General features: G+C 41.0%; 1 non-coding gene across 1 annotated transcript; it reads left to right on the forward strand.

Moving 5' to 3' along the window:
• Window positions 1–7,312: 7,312 nt before the first annotated feature.
• On the forward strand, window positions 7,313–7,385 carry TRNAF-GAA (transfer RNA phenylalanine (anticodon GAA)). The gene has a single exon. It is a non-coding gene; the product is annotated as a tRNA-Phe (tRNA).
• Window positions 7,386–13,787: the final 6,402 nt, after the last annotated feature.

The following is a 13,787-nucleotide window of genomic DNA, read 5'->3' on the forward strand; positions in this document are numbered from 1 at the left end:
ATATTAACCATGAGGACTTTGGGCTGTGGAAACCATGGTGTGGTTCTAGGAGTCTCTCAGGGGCTGAACATAAGGATCTTTTCCACTGGAGATGGTTGTTCCTCTTGCCCATGAATGTCTTGTGGATGGTGGAAGGCTTTTGAGTGTGGCTTTAAATGAGAGTAAAAAAGGTTTTCCTCAGAAAATAAGAGAATTCTATTGAAGAAGAGACTGTAGAAGGAAAAAGTAAGATATAATCACAGGATAGAATGTAATGAATATCAATGTGTCTTTGAAGAGTGATCATATGTCTGCCTTGTGAAGGAGCTCCTCCAAGCCTACATGTCATTGTTTGCTTTAATGGGTTGTGGGGTTAAGAAAAAAGAAGGGGGTGCCTAAGAAGCAATTTGTTATTTCAAGCTCTAAAGAAAAGTCAGGAGGCACGTCCAAAACTGTCTGAGGATCTACTTTGGAAAATGAAGATTTTGCTAGTGAGGAAGGTCCCTGAGACATAGAAACCTTGTGTGCAGACTTTGTCAACTGTTACTTACAGTTTTGTCTCTCCCTCGGTTTCCCAAGGATTAATTTTCATAATCAAATTCACTGGTGTGGAGGGGAAGGAAGTAGAGTCAGGGGAGGTCATTTCCTTAGATACTGCTTTCTAGGTGGCAAAGGTCACCTGACAGTTAACCAAGGGTTAAATGGAAGGTTCTAGATCTTGGCAAAAAAAGTGGGAAGTGGGGACACCTGGGTGGGTCAGTTGGTTGAGCCTTTGGCTCAGGTCATCATTCCAGGATCCTGGGATTGAGCCTCCCTGCAGCTCATGCTCTCTCTCAAGTGATAAATAAAATCTTAAAAAAAAAAAAAAAAGTGGGAAGTGGATTGCTATATTTTTTTGAGGCTTGTGAAATAATCTGGCTGCTGTGGTCAGCTATATTGCATAAGCTAGGGTTAACTTAAAATCTCACAAAGTTTAAGTAAGAAAGTCTACAGTGCGGGGGTGGGGAGGAGAAACTGGGGAAACTGTAGCTTAGAAGGTCATTCTCAAGGCACCTCACAGTTGTTCTAAAAACCAATCACTCTGACACCTAACATGGCCGAATCATGATGGGCAGCTTTTCTTGTAATCAGATGAAGTTCCTTGTTATTTTGTTTTAAAACTTTTATAAACTTTAACACAATATCATGAACAATTAAAACTCCCTAGGTGAAAGCGATTTTTAACTTAAGCTGGTATTTAAACTATAGATCCTAGTTACTTTTTTTTGGAATTCCATAACACTTGACTTGATGTATTAGAAACTAGGGTCCTGTGGAGCCTGTTAGAGGCTCATTCTAATGAGATTCAGAGCATGAGAGATGCTCTGTTTTGTGCCACAAAGAACGTCTAGCACCATCAACTGTAAATGCAATGGTATAAATCTAGCACTTCTAATGAGAAGTTCGCTTAAAGTACACAGTCTGTCAATGGTGAGTCAGCAGCCTCGGAGAAACATACCGGCAGGACATGCTGCTGAGGGATGCAGGCTTTTGGTAGAAGCTATAAGACTTTCAGGTGCCGGGGAACCATCCTGAGTCCTGAAGGTTGCTCCGTGAAAGTCATAACCACCCCTCAGCCCACTGCTCTCTATTGTCCCACCCCACTGCTAATGACCCATGGAATCCTAGAAGTCACACCTGGCCAGGATCTGAATGGTGGAGTTCAGAACTAAGGAAACTGAGGGCCAGAGATGTTTGACTGTAAGATGTCAATATGGCCAATGGGAGGTAAGAATGTAATCAGAGGCCAACGGACACTTTGTTCCACTGTGCGAAAGACAGGACATCAAGACCATAACTAGGTCATATTCACCACAACCAAACCTGTACTTAGTATGGCCAATCCACAATGAGTAATGACAACCATAACACTAAACACAGCTTCTAAAGGTACTTCATCTGCTTTCTAGGCATGAATTATATTCTGGGGAAAGCTGGCATGTCCTCGGGTGAAGCGTATATGGACGTTGGATCAGATTCCAGTTCAGGTGGTGGAATGGTCACGTGGTTCAAACTTTGAAGCTCCGTCCTTGGAAGCCCAGACTGTTCTGGTCCATCCCACTGTTCTCCTGGAGCTGGGGTCACAGCCTGACCACGTGGGTCGGGAGGATCTGGGAGCCAGCAGGGTTATGAGGCAGCGCCTGGGAAGGGAAGCAAACGGGCCATGGCAGCTGTGTCTCCAGTGTGAGCAGCCGCATGGGGTAAGGCTCAAGACCACAGCAGGCGGGGCCTGCCCTGTAGGTCTCTGCTCACACACCGCGCCGCTGCCTGGACTCGACTGGAGCAACCCCGCCAGGTCTCCCAGGGATCCCTACTGTGGCTGGCGGCGCTGGAGGAACATAAGCAGGAATGTGAGGCAGATGGAAGCCAGCTTTGTGAGGAGTATCTATTAATATGGGAACGTCAGGGTTTCCAATACTTGATATGCCGTGAATTAATTTCCTTGATGGAGAGTATGTCATAATAAATCAGAGTCTCGGTTTTCTGCCTCCTAGAGCCAATGTTTCCCTTCCTTTGGGGTAAATGGAATGGCCAGCCACACAGGAGGAAGAGGACCCTCTGGATGCATTTGTGAAGAACGCCGATTTGGAAAAGAAATCCCAAAAGTTACCGTTGTTGTAAGCGTAACACCACTTGGCTTACCTGTGGAAAACGCTTCTGGGAAACAGGCCTCGGGGAGCATAGCTGCTCAAGAGAAACGTCTTAGATTTGAGGAGAAGGTTTGTCTTAAAGACCCTTGGTTCTCCTTCATTCTGACTCTTTTCATTTGTTGGTTTCATTTTGATAAAAGCTGTTTTTCCACAGCATTCACGGGTTTGCTAAAATTTGTTTGTCATTTTATTTTTCATTCAAAGGGTTAGGCCTCTCAAGCTCTCTAATGTCTGGTATCCACAGCTTGAATGCTTTAGTTTTATCTTCCAAAGAGACATTTAGAAACGATCCTAGGCCTCCCCAGGAGCTGAAGCCATGTTCTCTTATTAAAAAATATATTTTTCTACCACACTGTTGTAGAAAGAAATTGTAAGTACAGTGATGATCTGGTTATCAGACCCCCAGTTTCAGACAAAAGACTTTGGCACTTTGGAAAATGTTTTATATCCCCAAAGCGCCTACAATATTAATCAGAACGTTTGCATTTGGGACAGAAGTGTGCTTCTTTTCTCCTACAAAAATTTACTGGACAAAACGAAGGTATTAACAGAGAGTTAATCCTTGAAATTAGAAACAAAATCTGAAAAAAGAAAAATTAGAGTTTTGTCTTTGGCTTCACATCTTTGTATTACTCCCGATACCATTACCACTGGGCATTTATCTCATACTCTTGACATGTATGACCTTGCTTAATCTCCTTCTTTACTTTGTGCATTGGGTATTGTATTAGTTTACTGAGGCTGCCATAATGAAATAGCATAGAATGGGTGCCTTAAGCAACAGAAATAGATTTTTTCACGGTTATGGAAGCTGGAAGTCCTAGATCAAAGTACAGGCGGGGTTGGGTCCCGCTGAGGGCCTCTCTCCTTGGCTTGCCAAAGGCTGCACTCTTGTTGCTTTTGTCACTGGTCCTTCTTGCAGAAGCACTTGGTGTCTCTTCTTATAAGGGCTCCAGTCAGAGTGAATTGGGGTCCCATCCTAACAGCCTCATTTTAACTTAACCACATCTTTAGCTGTCCTCTCTAAATACAGTAACATGTGGAGGTCCTGGGAATTAAGATTTCAACACCTGAGTTTGGGGGACGTGGGCAATTCAGCCCATGACAGCCGTCATCTCCATTTTACAGTTGTGGAAACTGAGGCCCATGGAAAGAAGTCACCAGATTCTTACTACACTGATTCTACTTAAATATCTAAGAAAAATAAAGTTAGTTTCAGTCTCCTATTTTAAATCACATAGAATATGTATATATGTGTGTGTGTGTGTGTGTGTATTTCAAAGATTTTATTTATTTGTTTGACAGACAAGAGATCACAGGTAGGCAGAGAGGCAGGCAGAGAGAGAGGAAGGGAAGCAGGTTCCCTGCTGAGCAGAGAGCCCGATGCGGGGCTCGATCCCAGGACCCTGAGATCATGACCTGAGCAGAGGCTTTAACCCACTGAGCCACCCAGGCGCCCCAGAATGTATTTTAAACCAATCCTGGAAACTAGCTACCTGTTACCTTTACCCTCACCTTACCCTTTACCTTCCCTATTTACTGAGTTTATAGTTGTTGTTTTTTTTTAAATTATTTAGGGTAAAAGAATCTGAGACTTGAACTCACCAAAGTTAACTTCCCTTCAAACTGTAGAATTCATTGGAAACAAAAAATAAAACATTTAAGGTACCAGAATTTCTAATATTAAACATTCTAAAATTCTAAGATTCAGTTTGCTTTTTAATAGATACATATTTTTTTTTCTTGTTTCTTTTTTCTATGCTTATGAAGCCGTAATGATTCTTGCTCTGCGACTTACTAGCCATGTGACCTGGGGCAAGTTATTTAATAGTGTGGTGTGTTAGCTTCTTCATTCACAGAATAGTGATATTAATAATTTCTGCCGTTGAGGATTGTTATAAAAAGCAAATGAGTTAATATATGTAAAATACTTAGAGTTGCTCCTGGCATGCAGAGTAGATACGTATCAACTGTGAACAAATATTATTATAATATCTATGTGTATATATCATATATACCATTTTGTTTACAAAAGCAGGATCGTACACTCTACCAGTAACAATCAATGCATTGTTTTCCATTCTTCTTTGTCCTGCTTAGAGATACTGTAGCTCCCTTATGACAATATCTCCTTTGCCAGGTGGCGAAATTTTAGGTTTTGCTAATAGAGGGCACAGGAGAGACAGCACAGGCTTGATAAGTGAAGGGGTTTCTCTTTCATGGAAAAGCACAGCAAAACCAAAATAATCCAGTTTAAAAAATGGACGTAAGACATGAATACACATTTTTCCAAAGAAGACATACAAATAGCCAGCAGACACATGAAAAGATGCTCAACCTCACTCATCCTCAAAAAAATACAAATCAAAACTGAAATGAGATTACACCTCACACCTGACAGAATGGCTGAAATTAAAAACACAGTAAACAAGAGGTGTTGGCCAAGATGCAGAGAAAGGGGAACCTTCTCGCTCTCTTGGTGGGAATGCAAACCGGTGCAGCCACTCTGGAGAACAGTATGGAGGTTCCTCAAAAAGTTAAAAATAGGGGGCGCCTGGGTGGCTCAGTGGGTTAAGCCGCTGCCTTCGGCTCAGGTCATGATCTCGGGGTCCTGGGATCGAGCCCCACATCGGGCTCTCTGCTCAGCAGGGAGCCTGCTTCTCTCTCTCTCTCTGCTTGCCTCTCTGTCTACTTGTGATTTCTCTCTGTCAAATAAATAAATAAAATCTTTAAAAAAAAAAAAAGTTAAAAATAGAACTTCTCTGTGATTAAGCAATTACACTTCTAGGTATTTACACAAACCATACTAATATATGGTTTGGTATGTATATATACCAAATATACTAATCTGAAGGCACACATGCACCCCGATATTTACAGCACCACTATCAACAATCACCAGATTATAGAATGAGCCCAAATATCCATGAACAGATGAATGAGTAAAGCAGAGATGGTGTATCTATATATAATGGAATACCACTCAGAGACAAAGGGAATGAAATCTTGCCATTTGCAATGACGTGGATGGAACTAGACGGGATCAGGCTAAGTGAAATAAGTCAGTTAGAGAAAGACAATTATATGATCTCACTCATATGTAGAATTTAAGAAACAAAAACAATGAACATGGTGGGAGTGGGGAAGGAGAGGCAAACTAAGGAACAGACTCTTACTGTAGAGAACAACATGGTGGATCCTGAAGGGGAGGTGGACGGGGGTGGGTTGAATAGGTGATGCGGATTAAGAAGGACACTTGTAATGAACACTGAGTGTTGTATGTAAATGATAAATCACTAAATTCTCTATCTGAAATTGATATTACACCGTTTATTAACTAACTGGAATTTAAATAAAAACTTAGAAAAAAAAGAGAGAGAGAGAAGCACAGCTGCAGGGGCTTGCAGAAGACTCACTGGTACTTCCTCTCTAGGAAATTTTGTGGGCACCCTCGTGGACAGCTTTCTGCTCCGCAGCCCCCACTTGCTGATTGCAGACGAGCTCTGGCCTCTGACACCCCCAGAGAACTTCTCTACCATCAGTGGGAAGAACCACACCTTCTTCAGCTCATTCTGATTCCCCACTGTGCTGTGGTGGTGAGGAGAGGAGTCTCACATTTGTTCCTTGGGAACTAATAAATATGTTTTTTATGAACTTATAGTCGTTTCTGAATGCTGCTGAAACAAATGAGCACAGACTTAGTGACTGAATACAACACCTGTTTATTATCTTACAGTTCTGGAGGTGAGATGACCAAAATTAACATCCGTGGGCTGAAACCACGATGTGGGGGGGGCTGCCTTCCTTGGCGGAAGCTCTAGGGAGAGGCTGCTTGCTTGCATTCTCCAGCCTCCTCAGGCTGTCCCATTCCTGGTGGCACCCCCTCCTCTTGCAATCCAGCAATGCCAGGCAGCCTTCCTCTCATGCTGTCATCTCTCCGGTTCTGCATGCCGGTCTCTTTGTCTCACTTAGAAGGACTGTGGTGATTACCTTGGACCCACCTCGATGATCCAGGCTCCTCTCCCCATGTCAGTGTCAAGGGAGGAGGAACCTCATTCCACGGCCACTTTGCTTCTCCTTTGCCAGCTACCCTAACGTACTGTGTTTTCTGGGGTTGGTTAGGACACAGGCGTCCTTGGGAGCCCATTGCTCTGCTACCACAGCTTTCCAGCTTACTTCATCTGTCCTGTTCCCTTTGTTTGTGTCTGTCATTTCCCTTCTATGGTCTCCTTGGAGCTGTCGTCTTCAGCTGGCTTCTAATCCTGGCTATGTCTACGTCTATAGGAACACGTCTTTTGTGGAGGTTGATACTTCATTAAATATTTAAGTGGACCATGCTGTCATTTTTCTAGAAATTAAGCATATATTAGACATAAATGCCAACTAAAGACTCTTTTTCTGACACAAGAAGAGCCCATGGTATATTTTTAAGTGGGAAACACCTTTTGCAGAACAGCTAAAATATAACTGAGAAAAGAAATTATTTTTTACTTTAAGCTTAGAAACAAGGACCTTGCCTCCTCATCTCTATACTATTTGTTAAATGTCAACCTCCAGCTGAACCGTCAACCTATTGACATTTTTTACTGTTGTAAAACAAATATTATTCCCCTGTAGTTATACAGGAAAAGCTGCCTGAGCAAGCTGAAATAGCTCAGTTGGGAGAGCGTTAGACTGAAGATCTAAAGGTCCCTGGTTCAATCCCGGGTTTCAGCAGTTTTTTTGATGTTTATGCTAAATGTACTTTCTGGCAGTATTGAACAAAATGTAAGCTGTAAGGGGAAAATTAGGCTCTCATGCAGATTTCTGGGGCGGATCATTGACTTTTTAGAGAGGGGCGGTGTCCAGTGTCTTGGGGGGCCTTTTTGAATAAACCCACTAGCACTGTTGAACTTCCTGAGTATGATAGTAATAGCTGACTTGTCTAAAGTACTTGCCAAGTGTCAAGATTTCTTCTAAGCTCTATGTAGCTTACTTATTTAAAATGACCACTAAGGGGCATCTGGGTGGCTCAGTCAGTTAAGCCTCAGACCCTTGGTTTGGCTCAGATCATGATCTCTGAGTTCGAGCCCTATGTCAGGCTCCATGCTGAGGTGAGGAACCTGCTCAAGATTCTCTATCTCCCTCTGTCCCTGCCCCCCCCCACCTCTTAGAAAAATAGCCCTTAAAATTCTCAATAACTACTTGTTAACTAAACAAAGTGTGTGTCTGAGACCTGATATATATGGTAGGTATAGAGTTAATGATTTTTACTTTGAGCATCATTATTATTTCTATTGGCTAGGAACTTCAAAAGCTAGAACTATGAGACGTGAGTTATTTCTTCTTTTTTTGCAGGGGGGAGGGAGGAGGTGGCTCACACATCACTTCCAATTGATGTGAGTTATTTCTAATGACCTTCACCCTGCCATCTGATAAGGTGGTATTAAAGATCATCATTTCCCTCCTGATTATTTTTAAAATCTGTATTAACAATTCCTTGCTTTTATATGGTCAATGCAAAAGCATATTTTCCTACTGGGCTTTAGTTTTGCAGAATGGGATTTAGTTTCTATTCCAAAGGTCTTCCCTGAGTTTATAAGCAGCAGAAGGTGGAGAGGCGTCTTTGAAGTCTCTGAAATGGAGTGCAAACTTGCGTGTTACACGTTTCCCTGGGAATACTGTCCACAGGTATCAGATTCTAGGTTTGTGATCTAGAAAAGGTTTAGAAAAGTGATGCAGAAGATTTCCTCACCACAACAACTTGCTGATAATTTGTGACCCCACCTTTGAATTTTGCTAAGGTGTCGAGTGATAAAACTTTTCTTGATTATTGTGCTTGCCCCTTGCTCAATACTATCTACTGAGAGGTGGATTTCAGGAGGGAGCCCAGACTGTCAACAAACTTTCCTTCTGTCTGGGTGGTGGTCTTGGGGGCAAATTTCCCATAGTGAAGCCGATTTGACCATTTTGGGAGGCCTCCTGCTACTTTGGGGTGCCCCTCATGACCCACCCCCATCACTGGGTTTAATCTGTTGAGGTGGCTCTCATGCTCCTAATTGTTTCTTTTCTGGGGGAGATTAAGGATGAAATCCCCATGTTTCCTTTATTATTTAACTTTTTAAAAATCTGTCATTCTTGCTGATGGCATTTGTAGACAATCTGGATGTCCAAAAGCAACACCAGGCAATGACTGCCTGTTCTTCTGTCTTCATATTATTGAATGTCTATCACCTATATGACATCACCATGAATTGGCCATGCTTTGGTCAAGAGGTAGTGTTTTCAGTGAAGGCCAGGCATTCTCTACACTTTGAGGATATACATAAAGTACAAGTGTTGCAGGTTTTTCTGTTTCAATTCCTCTTTCCCCCCAAGAATTTAGCCCACTTCCAGAAAATATGCCCCCTGAAGAACGAATTGGCTCAGGAACTGAGCTCTCATGATGAGACTGGAGCAAGAGATAGGGTTCTCATGGACGTCTGACGGCTGAAGGACTGAGTCAAGTGCATGGAGAAACATCTAGGGTCCAAAAACAGCGTCCACTTCCAAATGCGAAGTCCACTGAGGTAGAGGCAGGATCTGGGCCAAAGGGATGAGACCAAGCATTCTAGGCTAGGCCAGGCAGTCTCTGAAAAGTGGGTGAGGAGCAAGCTTTCATGGACAACAGGGTTAGGGTAGTATTAAGGGCTGTGAACAAGATGGAAAATACTTTTCATTCTTCTCAGTAATCGCTACACTTTTATTACATGGGATTCGGGTTCTGTACTATTTGTATGTGTATACACAAACACACACACATACACATACAGAAGTGTTGGTATCTAAAGGGAATGTGGATTGTATTGAACAATATAACTGGAAAGAGAATCAAGTATTTAAAAAAATTTTTATATTGTTTTTATGATTATAAAAAAAGTATAAACTACTGAAACATTAAGATTTTTATGGAACTGTATTGCTTAAAAAGTAAAGATAGGTCTACTCTAATCCCAAATCTAGTATCTATTCCTTTTCCAGACTCTTACTATGCAGTGCATGTAAAATGAATGTATATAAACATAAATGCACTTATATTTTATATAGAATTAGGCCATTAGGTCATAATATTTTTCCATAATTTCCAAACAGCAAGACTGAATACCTAAAATAATAGTGAAACTTTATTTTCTTTGGTATATTTCCTTTTTGAGTTTATTTTAATAGAAATAAAGTAAAAGGGGCGCCTGGGTGGCTCAGTGGATTAAGCCGCTGCCTTCGGCTCAGGTCATGATCTCAGTGTCCTGGGATCGAGCCCCGCATCGGGCTCTTTGCTCAGCGGGAGCCTGCTTCCTCCTCTCTCTCTGCCTGACTCTCCACCTACTTGTGATCTTTCTCTCTGTCAAATAAATTAATAAAATCTTTAAAAAAAAAAAAAAAAAAAAAAAAAAAAAAAAAAAAAAAAAAAGAAATAAAGTAAAATATTAAAAGAAAAGACATGAAAACTCAAGCCCTAACTATAGCATAATCCAAAATTCTAAAAAAAAAAAAATCATACTTTACAAAATCTTAAGTGAGGGGGGCAAATGGATCTCATTAGTAACAGAAATATTTATTGAATATCTGTTCTGTGTCAAACCCCATTTTGAGCAATTTCCAGGACTTAGTTCTTTTATTTTTTTTTTTAATATTGTATTTATTTGACAGAGACAGACATCACAAGTAGGCAGAGAGGCAGGCAGAGAGAGAGAAGGAAGCAGGCTCTCTGCTCAGCAGAGAGCCCGATGTGGGGCTTGATCCCAGGACCCTGAGATCATGACCCAAGCCAAAGGCAGAGGCTTTAGCCCACTGAGCCACCCAGGCACCCCAGGACTTAATCAGTGATGAAAAATGCAAAAAGCAAGCAGCAAATAAGCATTTATAGCAATTTTAGAGTATTATAGAGGGACCGGTCTAAGTTCTATGACGTTCTATGGAGGAGTTAGAAGTTAACAATGTCACAAAGTCTAAGCAAGAACTCGTGGGGACTGGCAGTGCACAGCGCATTTAGAGAAAATGCATGCTGCCATTATCTTTTTAAGGTCAGAGACCATAAATCGTCTACATGAGTACAATCTGTTCATTAATATGTATATGTATATTTAGGTAAGTGGTGATAGTTTATATATCTGTCATTTAACTCATATTGATCATAAAAATACCAAACTTGTTCTTTTAATTTCTCATTCTTAGTGTGGTGTTTAATTCACAATGATACAAATCACTTTTATAATCTTTATTATTATTAATTATAGTTTTCATGAAATCACTTTAAAAACTCCAAAGGTACTTAGAGTCAGTCGGAATTAACCTTTATAAATCATTCTCTTTGAACATGTGTAATGTTGGCTAGAACTGATAACTTGGCTGGTCTAAACTCTCTCCTGCTGGAAAGAGTATAACTGTTTAAAGCCTAGTATTTCTTCCAGGACGAATTCATTTTGTTTCTACATTTGGGATCTGTAATCAGCAGAGTGGGAATTAAAATTGTGTTCATGTTTTTCTTTCCCTCAGAGTCTGTGAAACTCTCCAAATTAACTCCAGAATGGATTCAACCTAATTCCTGAGAAGTCTGGTGAGTAATTTTATGGAGGTTGTTCAGTGTCCTAGAGACAACAGAGATCTTCAGGTAAGTTAATGGAGGAAGAAAAGGACTGTGAAGTAAAGAAAGAATAGGAAAGAAAAAGTGGGTAATCACTTTTTTTTTTCTTAAGATTTATTTATTTATCCCAGAGAGAGAGAGAGAGAGAGAGAGAAAGAGAGAAAGAGAGAGAGAGAGGAGCGGGTGTGAGGGGCAGAGGGAAAGAATCTTTTAGCAGACTCTGTGCTGAGCAGGGAGCCTGATGCAGGGCTCAATCTGAGATCAGGGCCTGAGCCAAAACCAAAAGTCAGATGCTTAACCGACTGAGCCACCCAGGTGCTGCATGAGAAAGTGAGTATCCTCTTAGGAAAGGGCTCAGAAATCAGGAATAGATTAGAAAAATTAGGCTGGAGAGTCTATATTCCCAGGGTGTAGGCATCTCCTAAGGAAGGAAACTAAGGAACACGGATCTTCAGTTTTGAGAACCTCTCATGGTTTAACTGAATTGGCATAAGTTCAAGGACAAGTACATCTTCTACTATGTTATTCTAAAATTGTACATTTCCATGTTTTGCATTAAAATCTGGAAAATCTAGGGGCGCCTGGCTGGCTCAGTTGGTAGAGCATGCTCTTGATCTCAAAGCTGTGAGTTTGAGCCCCATGTTGGATGTAGAGATTACTTAAAAAACAAAATCTTTTTAAAAAAGTTTAAAAACTGTAGAAGTTATTTCAAAACCTACAACAGTGATTACTGTGTTCCAAAACAGAACCACTTCTTGGTTTAAAAAAGTTGAGAAAGTGGTGATGACTAAGTAGGAAACCACAAACTTACTCTATTTTTTTTTTCCCTTCCAAGGTTGTCTCTTATTCTGCCTTTTAAATAATTTCCAAAAAAAATAAAACAAGATGAAATCAGAGAGGGAGACAAATTTTAAGAGACTCTTAATCCCAGGAAACAAACTGAAAGTTGCTGGAGAGGGGAGGGTGGGGGAGATGGGGTTACTGGGTGAGGAATATTGAGGGCTCATGATACAATGAGCACTGGGGGTTATACAAGATGGATAAATCACTGACCTCTACCTCTGAAATCAGTAATATATTACATGTGAATTAATTGAATTTAAATTAAAAAAAATAAAAAAAATACAGTTTCCATGTTTAGGTTCTTCTCAAAAGAAAGCTCATAAGAATGATTAAATACAGCCAATGGAAAAGAATGGTGCCATGTACCCAACCCTCTCAAGAACGTCACTCCAAAAATATAATTTCAAAAACTCTGAAATGTGTGAAACCATCTATGTTTACTTCCTTCCAAATGAAATATACCTGGATAATTTTGTTTTTCTGATGAAGATCACAATTATTCTCCTTTTTCTTTTAGAAGGAGATGTGATGTTTTTCTCTTAGGATCATTAAGGGTAGATCTGACAAACGCTATATAATTTACACATTCTTCACTCAGTCCGCATGCTGGGCCTGAGTTTTCCTATCAGTTTAGAGAACTGAGTTGAACTAATATGCCCTTTTTGGCTCTATGGATATGTAAGATCCATATCTACCATCAGAGCCTTTCCCTGTCAGTTACACTGGGGAGGATTCTTAGCTTCCTTGATCCACATGTCACTAATTTTATGCCCATCAATCTTGCCTTCTGATGAAAAGGAAAGGGGGTTCACTTACTTTATTTCCGGGACATTACATCTCCCTATCATCTGGCAGTAACTCTCTGCAAAGATGACAATCAATCCAGGACACACTGGCTAGCCTACAGTGATCTGGAAAGCCTTTCAGAGGTTATTTTGCAAAGCTGATAAAATTGTTCTACCAGGAGACCAAGAATACACACCTTGTTCTTTCACCAATTTATTGGGACTTGTGATAAAGTAAATTTGCCCAGAAGTGAACATTTATGCTCCCTGACTAGTTCCATACAGTTAATGAATAACGTCTTCTGTAAACCAGAGCTTAGTTGGCTTCAGCCCTGTCCTCAGTAGTTTCTGTCCTTCCTTCTCTGTAATCCTCCCAACATCCCCATGTCAGCCCCATTTTACAGAGGAGGAACCCAGATGTAAGGAGTTTCAGTGGCTTGCCTCATGGCTCACGGGCGATGGATCAGGTTAGCTTTTAAACTTGTTTGACCTCCAAACCCTGGCTTACTTGCTCTGCCATGTCCCTTCCTGGATGACTGGTCTGTTCATCAATTCTACATGTCATCGGATTAGATTAAAGGTTCTGTATTAATTGCATAATTTCATCCTTACCTTCTTTTCCTAAATTAAATGTTCGCACTGTCATGGAGACAGCACTGATTTACTGGTACTGATTATGTGCTAGGCACTCAGCTGGACAGCTCCACATACTTCCATTTCCTTTTAATGACAGCTCTGGAGGCAAGCATTATTATCTTCAGCTCTAGGGTAAGGACATTGATGTACAGAGAGGTAATCCATCCGTGGTCACACAGTGAACTAGGGACAGGGCCGGGATTCAGCCCATCCATGCTGATGCCACAATAAAGTCTTCCTGGAGCTGATAGTGTC

This window comes from Mustela lutreola, chromosome 3, assembly GCF_030435805.1.
Source record: "Mustela lutreola isolate mMusLut2 chromosome 3, mMusLut2.pri, whole genome shotgun sequence".
Classification (NCBI taxonomy): domain Eukaryota; kingdom Metazoa; phylum Chordata; class Mammalia; order Carnivora; family Mustelidae; genus Mustela; species Mustela lutreola.